Below are 18310 nucleotides of genomic sequence, written 5' to 3'. Positions count from 1 at the left end.
TTGACTCTCATGTCAGTAAAACAGAAAACACTGGCTGAAGGCAGCTCTCTCCGTTTTAAATGAAACTGCTTGCAAACTCCTGAAATTAGCTCTTGTTCAAAGGGGTTGACGGAATGAAATCGCTGGAACATTTAAATTTTAAAAGGCCGTATTTATTTTCATTTTCCGCTCCACCCCTTCAGTGGAGTGGAATGGCCTAAACTGGGCATTAATTTTCGTACGTGACCTGTGGTTAGAAGCATTGTTTCTTGTTAGCAAGACATATGGCTTAATAAATTATGTTCTTGGGCATAATTTGCAAGCTAACATGAAGTAAAAGCTATAACCTACGTTTAACCTAAATATAAATGATTTTATTCAGTATTTTTGTGCGTCCTCTATAAAGCAACATTTATGAGTAGTGCGCACAAATGCCTAAGGGAACTTTCGGAGTATAAGAGGGAAACTGTGCTAAATCAAACATAAAATACAGCGAAATGACAGGGAGCAAGAAAATATTACGTGAGTGATTAGGTGCTTTGTTCAATACAGGTGCATTTTTTTGAGAACTCTAATCAGGTAAATAGCTGAAGTTATTAGTTGGTCATTAAAAACGGCCGTGCTTTGTTGAACTATGTGGTTCAAACGATGAGACCATATTCATGAAACAGTCTTTACTAGCTAATTCGTTTCCACAAAAATGCAGCACAAATAAGCAAGCATTTTAACGTTTTCAATACACTAATCTACTATTACTGTTCAATCGCTGGAGTGTTTTTATTTTTTATTTTTTAAATGCCTTTAAAATGTGTAGTTTTGTGAACACGGACGAAGAAACGCCAGCCCTGAAGCTCATCCGTAAACCATATAAAGCAGCTCATATGCGCTTAATATAGCTCTTTAAAATGATATTATGTTTACATTGCGTACAGTCGCTGTAGTGTTTTTATTTAAATGCTTTTAAAAGAGGCTCAGTGATGTAGTTCGCAGACCGAGAGCTCGGAGCCTTGACTCTCATGTCAGTACAACAGAAAACACTGGCTGAAGGCAGCTCTCTCCGTTTTAAATGAAACTGCTTGCAAACACCTGAAATTAGCTCTTGTTCAAAGGGGTTGACGGAATGAAATCGCTGGAACATTTAAATTTTAAAAGGCCATATTTATTTTCATTTTCCGCTCCACCCCTTCAGTGGAGTGGAATGGCCTAAACTGGGCATTATTTTTCGTACGTGACCTGTGGTTAGAAGCATTGTTTCTTGTGAGCAAGACATATGGCTTAATAAATTATGTTCTTGGGCATAATTTGCAAGCTAACATGAAGTAAAAGCTATAACCTACGTTTAACCTAAATATAAATGATTTTATTCAGTATTTTTGTGTGTCCTCTATAAAGCAACATTTATGAGTAGTGCGCGTGCGCACAAATGCCTAAGGGAACTTTCGGAGTATAAGAGGGAAACTGTGCTAAATCAAACATAAAATACAGCGAAATGACAGGGAGCAAGAAAATATTACGTGAGTGATTAGGTGCTTTGTTCAATACAGGTGCATTTTTTTGAGAACTCTAATCAGTTAAATAGCATAAGTTATTGGTGAGGTTAACAACAGCCGTACTTTGTTGAACTAACGTGGTTCAAACGATGAGACCATATGAAACAGTCTTTACTAGCTTATTCGTTTCCACAAAAATGCTGCACAAATAAGCAAGCATTTTAACGTTTTAAAAACACTAATCTACAATTATTGTTCAATCGCTGGAGTGTTTTTTTTTTTTTTTTATTTTTTTTTAATGCCTTTAAAATATGTAGTTTTGTGAACACGGACGAAGAAATGCCAGCCCCGAAGCTCATCCGTAAACCACATAAACAGCTCATATGCGCTTAATATAGCTCTTTAAAATGATATTCTGTTTACATTGTGTACAGTCGCTGGAGTGTTTTTATTTAAATGCTTTTAAAGAGGCTCAGTGATGTAGTTCGCAGACCGAGAGCTCGGAGCCTTGACTCTCATGTCAGTAAAACAGAAAACACTGGCTGAAGGCAGCTCTCTCCGTTTTAAATGAAACTGCTTGCAAACTCCTGAAATTAGCTCTTGTTCAAAGGGGTTGACGGAATGAAATCGCTGGAACATTTAAATTTTAAAAGGCCGTATTTATTTTCATTTTCCGCTCCACCCCTTCAGTGGAGTGGAATGGCCTAAACTGGGCATTATTTTTCGTACGTGACCTGTGGTTAGAAGCATTGTTTCTTGTTAGCAAGACATATGGCTTAATAAATTATGTTCTTGGGCATAATTTGCAAGCTAACATGAAGTAAAAGCTATAACCTACGTTTAACCTAAATATAAATGATTTTATTCAGTATTTTTGTGCGTCCTCTATAAAGCAACATTTATGAGTAGTGCGCATGCGCACAAATGCCTAAGGGAACTTTCGGAGTATAAGAGGAAAACTGTGCTAAATCAAACATAAAATACAGCGAAATGACAGGGAATAAAAAATATTAAATGAGTGATTAGTTGCTATGTTCAATACAGTTGCTTTTTTTTGAGAACTCTAATCAGGTAAATAGCTGAAGTTATTAGTTGGTCATTAAAAACGGCCGTGCTTTGTTGAACTATGTGGTTCAAACGATGAGACCATATTCATGAAACAGTCTTTACTAGCTAATTCGTTTCCACAAAAATGCAGCACAAATAAGCAAGCATTTTAACGTTTTCAATACACTAATCTACTATTACTGTTCAATCGCTGGAGTGTTTTTATTTTTTATTTTTTAAATGCCTTTAAAATGTGTAGTTTTGTGAACACGGACGAAGAAACGCCAGCCCTGAAGCTCATGCGTAAACCATATAAAGCAGCTCATATGCGCTTAATATAGCTCTTTAAAATGATATTATGTTTACATTGCGTACAGTCGCTGGAGTGTTTTTATTTAAATGCTTTTAAAAGAGGCTCAGTGATGTAGTTCGCAGAACGACTCTCATGTCAGTAAAACAGAAAACACTGGCTGAAGGCAGCTCTCTCCGTTTTAAATGAAACTGCTTGCAAACTCCTGAAATTAGCTCTTGTTCAAAGGGGTTGACGGAATGAAATCGCTGGAACATTTAAATTTTAAAAGGCCGTATTTATTTTTTTATTGTATTATAATACTTATAATAATATAGTATTATAATACAGCGAAATGACAGGGAGCAAGAAAATATTACGTGAGTGATTAGGTGCTTTGTTCAATACAGGTGCATTTTTTTGAGAGCTCTAATCAGTTAAATAGCATAAGTTATTGGTGAGGTTAACAACAGCCGTACTTTGTTGAACTAACGTGGTTCAAACGATGAGACCATATGAAACAGTCTTTACTACCTTATTCGTTTCCACAAAATGCTGCACAAATAAGCAAGCATTTTAACGTTTTAAAAACACTAATCTACAATTATTGTTCAATCGCTGGAGTGTTTTTTTTTTTTAATGCCTTTAAAATATGTAGTTTTGTGAACACGGACAAAGAAACGCCAGCCCCGAAGCTCATCCGTAAACCACATAAACAGCTCATATGCGCTTAATATAGCTCTTTAAAATGATATTCTGTTTACATTGTGTACAGTCGCTGGAGTGTTTTTATTTAAATGCTTTTAAAAGAGGCTCAGTGATGTAGTTCGCAGACCGAGAGCTCGGAGCCTTGACTCTCATGTCAGTACAACAGAAAACACTGGCTGAAGGCAGCTCTCTCCGTTTTAAATGAAACTGCTTGCAAACACCTGAAATTAGCTCTTGTTCAAAGGGGTTGACGGAATGAAATCGCTGGAACATTTAAATTTTAAAAGGCCGTATTTATTTTCATTTTCCGCTCCACCCCTTCAGTGGAGTGGAATGGCTTAAACTGGGCATTATTTTTCGTACTTGACCTGTGGTTAGAGGCATTGTTTCTTGTAAGTAAGACATATCCCTGATAGCAACAGACTCTGGGGCGGATCCGCCCTCAAGTCGCCAGCTCCGCTTAACTGTCACAGTCTGTTTGGCCATCCGCCCAGAATATGCCCCTCCTCCTGACCGCGGACGGTCAGTTAGCGGACTCATTACGGATACTGAGCGGATACTCAGGACGGACGCGCTTTTTTTTTTTAAACTGGTGCTGTCTCAGAAATCCTCCTCAGAGATGCTACGGCCGGCCAGACGGCTGAACAAGGTACGAATACTTTTTAAATATGCTTTATTTGTACAGTTGCCAGTAACATTAATGTTAATAAAGTAGTTAATTGCTTTGTTTGCATTTTTAATTCCGAAACTGCAGGAATGTGGAGTTAACGTTAACTAAGCGCGTTTTATAGTAGATTTGAGTAATAACAGGCCTATTTGGACGGAATCTCCTTTCTTTAGTTGGCTATCCGGATTTTAATGCAGTACTGATATAAAGTTAGGTGTTTTTTTTCCACCTGTCTTCAGATATAACTGCAGGCGAGAATACACTTTTTGTCACTTAAATTTGGTTCTAGAATATTATTTCAAGTATTTTGCTTGTACAAATATATCCCCAACCTCTTCTCCTAATGTTTCAGTTCAACAGTTCATATGAAATATAAAATATGAGCGGACTCAATACGGATGCTGGGCGGATTCTCAATCCGAACGCGCTTGTTTTTTTTTTTTCTATCTCAGAAATCCTCCTCAGAGTGAAGCTGCGGCCTGCCAGGTTAAAGAGGACTGAACACGGTAAGAATACTTTTAAAATATGCTTTATTTGTACAGTTGCCAGTAATTTTAAGGTTAATAAATTAGTTAATTGCTTTGTTTGCATTTTTAATTCTGAAACGGCGTTGTGGAACGTCGAGTTAACGTTAGCTCTTCAGCGCGTTAGCATTATGGTAGATTTGAGCAATTTAACGTCTATTTAAACGAGATCTCCTTCTTTCTGTGAGACGAGAAAATGTTAGATTTGTTGGCTATCCGGGTTTTAATGCAGTACTGATCATATGTGTAAGGTTAGGTCATTTTTCACCCCTTCAGATATAACTGCAGGCGAGAATACACTTTTTGTCACTTAAATTTGGTACTAGAATATTAGTTCAAGTTTATTTTTGCTTGTATTTCGACAAATACATTCCCCACCTCTCCTCCTATAATGCTTCAGTTCAACAGTTCATATGGAATATAAAGTTATGAGTGGACTCAATACGGATGCTGGGCGGATTCTCAATCCGAACGTGCTTGATTTTTTTTCTATCTCAGAAATCCTCCTCAGAGTGAAGCTGCGGCCTGCCAGGTTAAAGAGGACTGAACACGGTAAGAATACTTTTTAAAATATGCTTTATTTGTACAGTTGCAAGTTACATTAACGTTAATAAAGTACTTAATTGCTTTGTGGAACGTCGAGTGAGCTTTTCAACTCGCGTTAACATTATCTTGAGTAATAACAGGCCTATTTGGACGGGATCTCCTTTTTTTGGGAGACAGGGTAATTTATTTGGCTATCCAGATTTTAATCCATTCCTTATACAGTATATAACGTATATATAGATATATTATGCTATGTTTTTTCATTAAAGTTTGGTTCTGGAATTTTTAGCTGTATTCTTTTTTTTTTTTTTTTGTATATTTAGACAAATATATTCCCCACCTCTTGTAATGTTGTTTCAGATAATGTATATTAAATTAAAAATACTAAGATACTGTGTGTGTGTGTGTGTGTGTGTGTGTGTGTGTGTGTGTTCTGTTGCAGGTTTACAGCTCATTCAAGTGCTCCAGTCTGGTTTTTGATTCTACTTCATCCTTCGACATTCTACTTCATCTATAAAAGTAAGATTAAATAGAGTTTTAAACTGGATTCAGCCAACTAGTTTGTCAAATACTGACAGTGATCTACACTACAGCTTTAACATGGAATAAATGTGCAATGTCTTGATGGCAATGCGTTCTGTCAATTTAGGACACAAGAGCAAAAGCAGAGAATGTATAGTAGTGATTGTAAATGTTAAAGTGTTACCATATTATTTTATGTTAATAATATTCTAATTAAGATCACGTTGGAGCGGTTAAGGCTTACTGTATCATCATTTGCCATAGCCCTTCTCATGCCTGGTGTAAAAAAAGTGCTTTTGCCATGATAGAAAGCTGAAAAAGCAGATGTATTTCATGCAGACATTGATAAGAGCTATGGTTATTGATGATACAGTAAGCGTTAATCATTTCAATCATTTCATCTGTTGAGTCATATAAACATAAAATAATATAAAATGTCAACATTCACTATGAAACTTGGTATGGTAAACAACTAAAATAAAATGTGGTCTTAGTTATAACAGATATCTGTAGATTTATTATATATATGAAAATGTTACCTGCGGCAGCTCGTGATACCTGGCCACTAGTTTGTACGTATTGAGCTCATTCATTTATTTGATCTCTTGCATCCTTGTTCGGCATCTCTGATAGTAAGCAATATTCATCTTAATTCATTCAAGTCTAGTTATTTATTTGTGTAGCATCCACGATATACATCGTTTAAAAGCAGATTTATAGTAAGTTATTCTGTTACCTCTATAATGACTTAATTCTTTAACACTGAGCAGTTTTACTGGGCCATATGACAATGATAAATGATCCACCATTTGAGATCTTGCTATGGTGTGTTCTCCCCTTACAAAATGGTTTTGATACTCTAACCATACTTAGGTATTTGGTAGTTAGGTAACCATGGTATTTCTAATAAAATTGTGGTTATACTAATGGTAATAAATATGCCAAAAACACGGTTGCTACATGTTTACTATAATAAAAAACTGGTTAATTTTCATTTTGTGTTTTTGCAGTTATATCAGTACCACTTTAGTGAAGGAGACTGAATACTATGTAATGAATATTTGCGGCCTCTCAAGACACACAACAGAGCGATTTCTTTTAATTGAAAGAGATTTACATATCTGTTTTATTCTAAGTGTATGTAAGATGTTTTTCTGTGGTGATTAGCTTTTGTTTTCACTGTGTGCTCCAGATCGTGTCCTAAAACATGACGGAATGCAGCGTGGCTTGACATAGATTCCTATTCTCTATATTTAAGGTGAAATGTTTACAAAGCTAGTTTTACATCCTATATTTAACAGTAGTCTTTGGTTGTGGTATACTAGTTTGTCCATTTTTTTGTGTCCAAATATTTTTACAAATATTTCCCACCTTGTAATGTGGTTTTAGATCATTTATATGGAATTGAAGCATACTAAGATACTGTGTGTGTGTTCTTTTGCAGCTTTACAGCTCATTCAAGTGCTCCAGTCTGGTTTTTGATTCTACTTCATTCTTCGATATTCTACGTCATCTTTAAAAGTAAGATTAAATAGAGTTTTAAACTTGATTTAGCCAACCAGTTTGTCAAATACTGAAATGATTCTGCTTTTAATGTGTAAAAAATGTGCAGTGTCAAAAGATTCATATCAATATATTTAAGGTTAAATGTTTACAAATATACTTTTACATCCTGCATATAACAGTAATCTTTGCTATGAGATGTCATGAAATTTGTATGAAAATGTTCTTGTATGATTACAGGTGCTGTGAGAAAGTTAACATAGATACTTGTTACTTATTTCAAAGTTTTTGTCTCATTCTTGTCCTAGGGTTATCGTAGTCAGCCGGATCCAGTCTGTATCCAAACCAGATGGTGAACCTGCATCCTGAGATGACCACAACACAGCCCTGAATGTGAGCGGAGACTACAACAAGTGAACATCACGATATGACAGCCATCGGCACAGGTCCTCAGCAAAGACCACAGGAAACAGACAAGTCCTCTGCATGGACCCTTATGACAGCAATGAACATGCCAGGCCAGGAAATGTAGTTTTATCATACTTACAGTCACTGTTAATTCAGTCGTCTACTACTGGCTAAAAGGTAGCCTTGCTGGACAGACTACAACTTCTCTGACAAAACGACAGCGTGATGTATCCTGATCTTCAAGCAGTAGGAGCTGGATGCAATATTCTGAATGAATTCAGTCCACAATCGGGCTAGTGATCCAGCCTAAAATCATAATCACACCATCTTTGTTCATTTAACCAGAGGAGGGCTGACTGCTCCTGGTTTCTCCCATGGTATTTTTTATTTGTTTCAGACACCTGCTGGAGTTTAGGTTCCACTGGCTCTGACATGCTCAGCTGGGGTTTAAAAGACACTGAATATTCAGTAATAAAATTGATTTGACTGTACTGTCACTGTTGCATAATTTCAAGACTTGAACTGATCTGAGTTGAATTATGATATCACTGTTTTCTCCAAGCTGCTTTATTGCTGAATGGACTTTAATACTGTGTAATGTAGTAATTTTGCAACATTTTCACTGATATTGAAATTTGTTAAATCAAGCTGACACAAACTGACTAATGAAACTTGTGTGCTAACAAATTCCTTATAGCTGAATTTAACTAAATCATTCATTTTTCAAGGTTATTAAACTGAAATGTCTTTTTAGAGATGATGTTTTCATTAAATAAAATAATGTTACTGTAAAAAAAAAAATCTTCATGTAATTACCTATTTTTTATAGAGTGTTTTATTGTTATTGGCCAAGGAAAGTTTAGATATTTTCAAGGTTTGAATGATTTTGTGGTTTATTAATAAAGGGTGACATATAGAATATTTAAGGTTTTATAGAGCAATCAAGTCTATATAATGTTTGTCAGCTTTATTTTAGATATTTCCATAGCTAGTTTTGGCCAATTACCCATTTTAAATGAGGTATAGACCCACTTAATGAACGGGTCCGGATCGGATCCGGGCCGGATGAGCCATGATTTTTATGAGTCCGTTAAGAGTCCGCGGCGGATGTATGTATTAATTTGCGGGTCCAAAATGGACCCGCCGCGGAGGTAAGGTTTTAATCGCGGATGCGGAGCGGATGCAGCGCGGAGCCACGGCGGATCCGCGATCCGCCTTCGTTGCGGATCCGTCACTGCGCGCAAGTGGACGCCGATACGGGTCCGTTTCGCGGGTACGTTTCGGAAGCCGAGCTACCTCCGCGGCAGATCCGCCGCGGTGTCCTTTTGCTGTGTGGGATGGCTTAATAAATTATGTTCTTGGGCATAATTTGCAAGCTAACATGAAGTAAAAGCTATAACCTACGTTTAACCTAAATATAAATGATTTTATTCAGTATTTTTGTGCGTCCTCTATAAAGCAACATTTATGAGTAGTGCGCATGCGCACAAATGCCTAAGGGAACTTTCGGAGTATAAGAGGGAAACTGTTCTAAATCAAACATAAAATACAGCGAAATGACAGGGAGCAAGAAAATATTACGTGAGTGATTAGGTGCTTTGTTCAATACAGGTGCATTTTTTTGAGAACTCTAATCAGGTAAATAGCAGAAGTTATTAGTTGGTCATTAAAAACGGCCGTGCTTTGTTGAACTATGTGGTTCAAACGATGAGACCATATTCATGAAACAGTCTTTACTAGCTAATTCGTTTCCACAAAAATGCAGCACAAATAAGCAAGCATTTTAACGTTTTCAATACACTAATCTACTATTACTGTTCAATCGCTGGAGTGTTTGTATTTTTTATTTTTTAAATGCCTTTAAAATGTGTAGTTTTGTGAACACGGACGAAGAAACGCCAGCCCCGAAGCTCATCCGTAAACCACATAAACAGCTCATATGCGCTTAATATAGCTCTTTAAAATGATATTCTGTTTACATTGTGTACAGTCGCTGGAGTGTTTTTATTTAAATGCTTTTAAAGAGGCTCAGTGATGTAGTTCGCAGACCGACTCTCATGTCAGTAAAACAGAAAACACTGGCTGAAGGCAGCTCTCTCCGTTTTAAATGAAACTGCTTGCAAACACCTGAAATTAGCTCTTGTTCAAAGGGGTTGACGGAATGAAATCGCTGGAACATTTAAATTTTAAAAGGCCGTATTTATTTTCATTTTCCGCTCCACCCCTTCAGTGGAGTGGAATGGCTTAAACTGGGCATTATTTTTCGTACTTGACCTGTGGTTAGAGGCATTGTTTCTTGTAAGTAAGACATATGGCTTAATAAATTATGTTCTTGGGCATAATTTGCAAGCTAACATGCAGTAAAAGCTATAACCTACGTTTAACCTAAATATAAATGATTTTATTCAGTATTTTTGTGCGTCCTCTATAAAGCAACATTTATGAGTAGTGCGCATGCGCACAAATGCCTAAGGGAACTTTCGGAGTATAAGAGGGAAACTGTGCTAAATCAAACATAAAATACAGCGAAATGACAGGGAGCAAGAAAATATTACGTGAGTGATTAGGGGCTTTGTTCAATACAGGTGCATTTTTTTGAGAGCTCTAATCAGTTAAATAGCATAAGTTATTGGTGAGGTTAACAACAGCCGTACTTTGTTGAACTAACGTGGTTCAAACGATGAGACCATATGAAACAGTCTTTACTAGCTTATTCGTTTCCACAAAAATGCTGCACAAATAAGCAAGCATTTTAACGTTTTAAAAACACTAATCTACAATTATTGTTCAATCGCTGGAGTGTTTTATTTTTTATTTTTTTATTTTTTTAATGCCTTTAAAATATGTAGTTTTGTGTACACGGACGAAGAAACGCCAGCCCCGAAGCTCATCCGTAAACCACATAAACAGCTCATATGCGCTTAATATAGCTCTTTAAAATGATATTCTGTTTACATTGTGTACAGTCGCTGGAGTGTTTTTATTTAAATGCTTTTAAAGAGGCTCAGTGATGTAGTTCGCAGACCGAGAGCTCGGAGCCTTGACTCTCATGTCAGTAAAACAGAAAACACTGGCTGAAGGCAGCTCTCTCCGTTTTAAATGAAACTGCTTGCAAACTCCTGAAATTAGCTCTTGTTCAAAGGGGTTGACGGAATGAAATCGCTGGAACATTTAAATTTTAAAAGGCCGTATTTATTTTCATTTTCCGCTCCACCCCTTCAGTGGAGTGGAATGGCCTAAACTGGGCATTATTTTTCGTACGTGACCTGTGGTTAGAAGCATTGTTTCTTGTTAGCAAGACATATGGCTTAATAAATTATGTTCTTGGGCATAATTTGCAAGCTAACATGAAGTAAAAGCTATAACCTACGTTTAACCTAAATATAAATGATTTTATTCAGTATTTTTGTGCGTCCTCTATAAAGCAACATTTATGAGTAGTGCGCATGCGCACAAATGCCTAAGGGAACTTTCGGAGTATAAGAGGGAAACTGTGCTAAATCAAACATAAAATACAGCGAAATGACAGGGAGCAAGAAAATATTACGTGAGTGATTAGGTGCTTTGTTCAATACAGGTGCATTTTTTTGAGAACTCTAATCAGGTAAATAGCAGAAGTTATTAGTTGGTCATTAAAAACGGCCGTGCTTTGTTGAACTATGTGGTTCAAACGATGAGACCATATTCATGAAACAGTCTTTACTAGCTAATTCGTTTCCACAAAAATGCAGCACAAATAAGCAAGCATTTTAACGTTTTCAATACACTAATCTACTATTACTGTTCAATCGCTGGAGTGTTTTTATTTTTTATTTTTTAAATGCCTTTAAAATGTGTAGTTTTGTGAACACGGACGAAGAAACGCCAGCCCTGAAGCTCATCCGTAAACCATATAAAGCAGCTCATATGCGCTTAATATAGCTCTTTAAAATGATATTATGTTTACATTGCGTACAGTCGCTGGAGTGTTTTTATTTAAATGCTTTTAAAAGAGGCTCAGTGATGTAGTTCGCAGACCGAGAGCTCGGAGCCTTGACTCTCATGTCAGTACAACAGAAAACACATGGCTGAAGGCAGCTCTCTCCGTTTTAAATGAAACTGCTTGCAAACTCCTGAAATTAGCTCTTGTTCAAAGGGGTTGACGGAATGAAATCGCTGGAACATTTAAATTTTAAAAGGCCGTATTTATTTTCATTTTCCGCTCCACCCCTTCAGTGGAGTGGAATGGCCTAAACTGGGCATTATTTTTCGTACGTGACCTGTGGTTAGAAGCATTGTTTCTTGTTAGCAAGACATATGGCTTAATAAATTATGTTCTTGGGCATAATTTGCAAGCTAACATGAAGTAAAAGCTATAACCTACGTTTAACCTAAATATAAATGATTTTATTCAGTATTTTTGTGCGTCCTCTATAAAGCAACATTTATGAGTAGTGCGCATGCGCACAAATGCCTAAGGGAACTTTCGGAGTATAAGAGGGAAACTGTGCTAAATCAAACATAAAATACAGCGAAATGACAGGGAGCAAGAAAATATTACGTGAGTGATTAGGTGCTTTGTTCAATACAGGTGCATTTTTTTGAGAACTCTAATCAGGTAAATAGCAGAAGTTATTAGTTGGTCATTAAAAACGGCCGTGCTTTGTTGAACTATGTGGTTCAAACGATGAGACCATATTCATGAAACAGTCTTTACTAGCTAATTCGTTTCCACAAAAATGCAGCACAAATAAGCAAGCATTTTAACGTTTTCAATACACTAATCTACTATTACTGTTCAATCGCTGGAGTGTTTTTATTTTTTATTTTTTAAATGCCTTTAAAATGTGTAGTTTTGTGAACACGGACGAAGAAACGCCAGCCCTGAAGCTCATCCGTAAACCATATAAAGCAGCTCATATGCGCTTAATATAGCTCTTTAAAATGATATTATGTTTACATTGCGTACAGTCGCTGGAGTGTTTTTATTTAAATGCTTTTAAAAGAGGCTCAGTGATGTAGTTCGCAGACCGACTCTCATGTCAGTAAAACAGAAAACACTGGCTGAAGGCAGCTCTCTCCGTTTTAAATGAAACTGCTTGCAAACTCCTGAAATTAGCTCTTGTTCAAAGGGGTTGACGGAATGAAATCGCTGGAACATTTAAATTTTAAAAGGCCGTATTTATTTTTTATTGTATTATAATACTTATAATAATATAGTATTATAATACAGCGAAATGACAGGGAGCAAGAAAATATTACGTGAGTGATTAGGTGCTTTGTTCAATACAGGTGCATTTTTTTGAGAGCTCTAATCAGTTAAATAGCATAAGTTATTGGTGAGGTTAACAACAGCCGTACTTTGTTGAACTAACGTGGTTCAAACGATGAGACCATATGAAACAGTCTTTACTACCTTATTCGTTTCCACAAAATGCTGCACAAATAAGCAAGCATTTTAACGTTTTAAAAACACTAATCTACAATTATTGTTCAATCGCTGGAGTGTTTTTTTTTTTTTTTTAATGCCTTTAAAATATGTAGTTTTGTGAACACGGACGAAGAAACGCCAGCCCCGAAGCTCATCCGTAAACCACATAAACAGCTCATATGCGCTTAATATAGCTCTTTAAAATGATATTCTGTTTACATTGTGTACAGTCGCTGGAGTGTTTTTATTTAAATGCTTTTAAAGAGGCTCAGTGATGTAGTTCGCAGACCGAGAGCTCGGAGCCTTGACTCTCATGTCAGTAAAACAGAAAACACTGGCTGAAGGCAGCTCTCTCCGTTTTAAATGAAACTGCTTGCAAACTCCTGAAATTAGCTCTTGTTCAAAGGGGTTGACGGAATGAAATCGCTGGAACATTTAAATTTTAAAAGGCCGTATTTATTTTCATTTTCCGCTCCACCCCTTCAGTGGAGTGGAATGGCCTAAACTGGGCATTATTTTTCGTACGTGACCTGTGGTTAGAAGCATTGTTTCTTGTTAGCAAGACATATGGCTTAATAAATTATGTTCTTGGGCATAATTTGCAAGCTAACATGAAGTACAAGCTATAACCTACATTTAACCTAAATATAAATGATTTTATTCAGTATTTTTGTGCGTCCTCTATAAAGCACCATTTATGAGTAGTGCGCATGCGCACAAATGCCTAAGGGAACTTTCGGAGTATAAGAGGAAAACTGTGCTAAATCAAACATAAAATACAGCGAAATGACAGGGAATAAAAAATATTAAATGAGTGATTAGTTGCTATGTTCAATACAGTTGCTTTTTTTTGAGAACTCTAATCAGGTAAATAGCTGAAGTTATTAGTTGGTCATTAAAAACGGCCGTGCTTTGTTGAACTATGTGGTTCAAACGATGAGACCATATTCATGAAACAGTCTTTACTAGCTAATTCGTTTCCACAAAAATGCAGCACAAATAAGCAAGCATTTTAACGTTTTCAATACACTAATCTACTATTACTGTTCAATCGCTGGAGTGTTTGTATTTTTTATTTTTTAAATGCCTTTAAAATGTGTAGTTTTGTGAACACGGACGAAGAAACGCCAGCCCTGAAGCTCATCCGTAAACCATATAAAGCAGCTCATATGCGCTTAATATAGCTCTTTAAAATGATATTATGTTTACATTGCGTACAGTCGCTGGAGTGTTTTTATTTAAATGCTTTTAAAAGAGGCTCAGTGATGTAGTTCGCAGACCGAGAGCTCGGAGCCTTGACTCTCATGTCAGTAAAACAGAAAACACTGGCTGAAGGCAGCTCTCTCCGTTTTAAATGAAACTGCTTGCAAACTCCTGAAATTAGCTCTTGTTCAAAGGGGTTGACGGAATGAAATCGCTGGAACATTTAAATTTTAAAAGGCCGTATTTATTTTTTATTGTATTATAATACTTATAATAATATAGTATTATAATACAGCGAAATGACAGGGAGCAAGAAAATATTACGTGAGTGATTAGGTGCTTTGTTCAATACAGGTGCATTTTTTTGAGAGCTCTAATCAGTTAAATAGCATAAGTTATTGGTGAGGTTAACAACAGCCGTACTTTGTTGAACTAACGTGGTTCAAACGATGAGACCATATGAAACAGTCTTTACTACCTTATTCGTTTCCACAAAATGCTGCACAAATAAGCAAGCATTTTAACGTTTTAAAAACACTAATCTACAATTATTGTTCAATCGCTGGAGTGTTTTTTTTTTTTTTTTAATGCCTTTAAAATATGTAGTTTTGTGAACACGGACGAAGAAACGCCAGCCCCGAAGCTCATCCGTAAACCACATAAACAGCTCATATGCGCTTAATATAGCTCTTTAAAATGATATTCTGTTTACATTGTGTACAGTCGCTGGAGTGTTTTTATTTAAATGCTTTTAAAGAGGCTCAGTGATGTAGTTCGCAGACCGACTCTCATGTCAGTAAAACAGAAAACACTGGCTGAAGGCAGCTCTCTCCGTTTTAAATGAAACTGCTTGCAAACACCTGAAATTAGCTCTTGTTCAAAGGGGTTGACGGAATGAAATCGCTGGAACATTTAAATTTTAAAAGGCCGTATTTATTTTCATTTTCCGCTCCACCCCTTCAGTGGAGTGGAATGGCTTAAACTGGGCATTATTTTTCGTACTTGACCTGTGGTTAGAGGCATTGTTTCTTGTAAGTAAGACATATGGCTTAATAAATTATGTTCTTGGGCATAATTTGCAAGCTAACATGCAGTAAAAGCTATAACCTACGTTTAACCTAAATATAAATGATTTTATTCAGTATTTTTGTGCGTCCTCTATAAAGCAACATTTATGAGTAGTGCGCATGCGCACAAATGCCTAAGGGAACTTTCGGAGTATAAGAGGGAAACTGTGCTAAATCAAACATAAAATACAGCGAAATGACAGGGAGCAAGAAAATATTACGTGAGTGATTAGGGGCTTTGTTCAATACAGGTGCATTTTTTTGAGAGCTCTAATCAGTTAAATAGCATAAGTTATTGGTGAGGTTAACAACAGCCGTACTTTGTTGAACTAACGTGGTTCAAACGATGAGACCATATGAAACAGTCTTTACTAGCTTATTCGTTTCCACAAAAATGCTGCACAAATAAGCAAGCATTTTAACGTTTTAAAAACACTAATCTACAATTATTGTTCAATCGCTGGAGTGTTTTTTTAAAAAAATTTTTTTAATGCCTTTAAAATATGTAGTTTTGTGAACACGGACGAAGAAACGCCAGCCCCGAAGCTCATCCGTAAACCACATAAACAGCTCATATGCGCTTAATATAGCTCTTTAAAATGATATTCTGTTTACATTGTGTACAGTCGCTGGAGTGTTTTTATTTAAATGCTTTTAAAGAGGCTCAGTGATGTAGTTCGCAGACCGAGAGCTCGGAGCCTTGACTCTCATGTCAGTAAAACAGAAAACACTGGCTGAAGGCAGCTCTCTCCGTTTTAAATGAAACTGCTTGCAAACTCCTGAAATTAGCTCTTGTTCAAAGGGGTTGACGGAATGAAATCGCTGGAACATTTAAATTTTAAAAGGCCGTATTTATTTTCATTTTCCGCTCCACCCCTTCAGTGGAGTGGAATGGCCTAAACTGGGCATTATTTTTCGTACGTGACCTGTGGTTAGAAGCATTGTTTCTTGTTAGCAAGACATATGGCTTAATAAATTATGTTCTTGGGCATAATTTGCAAGCTAACATGAAGTAAAAGCTATAACCTACGTTTAACCTAAATATAAATGATTTTATTCAGTATTTTTGTGCGTCCTCTATAAAGCAACATTTATGAGTAGTGCGCATGCGCACAAATGCCTAAGGGAACTTTCGGAGTATAAGAGGGAAACTGTGCTAAATCAAACATAAAATACAGCGAAATGACAGGGAGCAAGAAAATATTACGTGAGTGATTAGGTGCTTTGTTCAATACAGGTGCATTTTTTTGAGAACTCTAATCAGGTAAATAGCAGAAGTTATTAGTTGGTCATTAAAAACGGCCGTGCTTTGTTGAACTATGTGGTTCAAACGATGAGACCATATTCATGAAACAGTCTTTACTAGCTAATTCGTTTCCACAAAAATGCAGCACAAATAAGCAAGCATTTTAACGTTTTCAATACACTAATCTACTATTACTGTTCAATCGCTGGAGTGTTTTTATTTTTTATTTTTTAAATGCCTTTAAAATGTGTAGTTTTGTGAACACGGACGAAGAAACGCCAGCCCTGAAGCTCATCCGTAAACCATATAAAGCAGCTCATATGCGCTTAATATAGCTCTTTAAAATGATATTATGTTTACATTGCGTACAGTCGCTGGAGTGTTTTTATTTAAATGCTTTTAAAAGAGGCTCAGTGATGTAGTTCGCAGACCGAGAGCTCGGAGCCTTGACTCTCATGTCAGTACAACAGAAAACACATGGCTGAAGGCAGCTCTCTCCGTTTTAAATGAAACTGCTTGCAAACTCCTGAAATTAGCTCTTGTTCAAAGGGGTTGACGGAATGAAATCGCTGGAACATTTAAATTTTAAAAGGCCGTATTTATTTTCATTTTCCGCTCCACCCCTTCAGTGGAGTGGAATGGCCTAAACTGGGCATTATTTTTCGTACGTGACCTGTGGTTAGAAGCATTGTTTCTTGTTAGCAAGACATATGGCTTAATAAATTATGTTCTTGGGCATAATTTGCAAGCTAACATGAAGTAAAAGCTATAACCTACGTTTAACCTAAATATAAATGATTTTATTCAGTATTTTTGTGCGTCCTCTATAAAGCAACATTTATGAGTAGTGCGCATGCGCACAAATGCCTAAGGGAACTTTCGGAGTATAAGAGGGAAACTGTGCTAAATCAAACATAAAATACAGCGAAATGACAGGGAGCAAGAAAATATTACGTGAGTGATTAGGTGCTTTGTTCAATACAGGTGCATTTTTTTGAGAACTCTAATCAGGTAAATAGCAGAAGTTATTAGTTGGTCATTAAAAACGGCCGTGCTTTGTTGAACTATGTGGTTCAAACGATGAGACCATATTCATGAAACAGTCTTTACTAGCTAATTCGTTTCCACAAAAATGCAGCACAAATAAGCAAGCATTTTAACGTTTTCAATACACTAATCTACTATTACTGTTCAATCGCTGGAGTGTTTTTATTTTTTATTTTTTAAATGCCTTTAAAATGTGTAGTTTTGTGAACACGGACGAAGAAACGCCAGCCCTGAAGCTCATCCGTAAACCATATAAAGCAGCTCATATGCGCTTAATATAGCTCTTTAAAATGATATTATGTTTACATTGCGTACAGTCGCTGGAGTGTTTTTATTTAAATGCTTTTAAAAGAGGCTCAGTGATGTAGTTCGCAGACCGACTCTCATGTCAGTAAAACAGAAAACACTGGCTGAAGGCAGCTCTCTCCGTTTTAAATGAAACTGCTTGCAAACTCCTGAAATTAGCTCTTGTTCAAAGGGGTTGACGGAATGAAATCGCTGGAACATTTAAATTTTAAAAGGCCGTATTTATTTTTTATTGTATTATAATACTTATAATAATATAGTATTATAATACAGCGAAATGACAGGGAGCAAGAAAATATTACGTGAGTGATTAGGTGCTTTGTTCAATACAGGTGCATTTTTTTGAGA

At 36.4% G+C, this 18310-nt stretch overlaps 1 long non-coding RNA gene across 1 annotated transcript; it reads left to right on the top strand.

Annotated features, from left to right (window-relative positions):
• Window positions 1-5693: 5693 nt before the first annotated feature.
• LOC141334366 (uncharacterized) lies at window positions 5694-8325 on the top strand. The gene is made up of 4 exons (XR_012355549.1): window positions 5694-5769; window positions 6965-7030; window positions 7217-7293; window positions 7584-8325. It is a non-coding gene; the product is annotated as an uncharacterized lncRNA (long non-coding RNA).
• Window positions 8326-18310: the final 9985 nt, after the last annotated feature.

Source organism: Garra rufa, chromosome 5 (assembly GCF_049309525.1).
Source record: "Garra rufa chromosome 5, GarRuf1.0, whole genome shotgun sequence".
NCBI lineage: Eukaryota > Metazoa > Chordata > Actinopteri > Cypriniformes > Cyprinidae > Garra > Garra rufa.
This window is presented reverse-complemented; position numbering and strand designations above follow the sequence as displayed.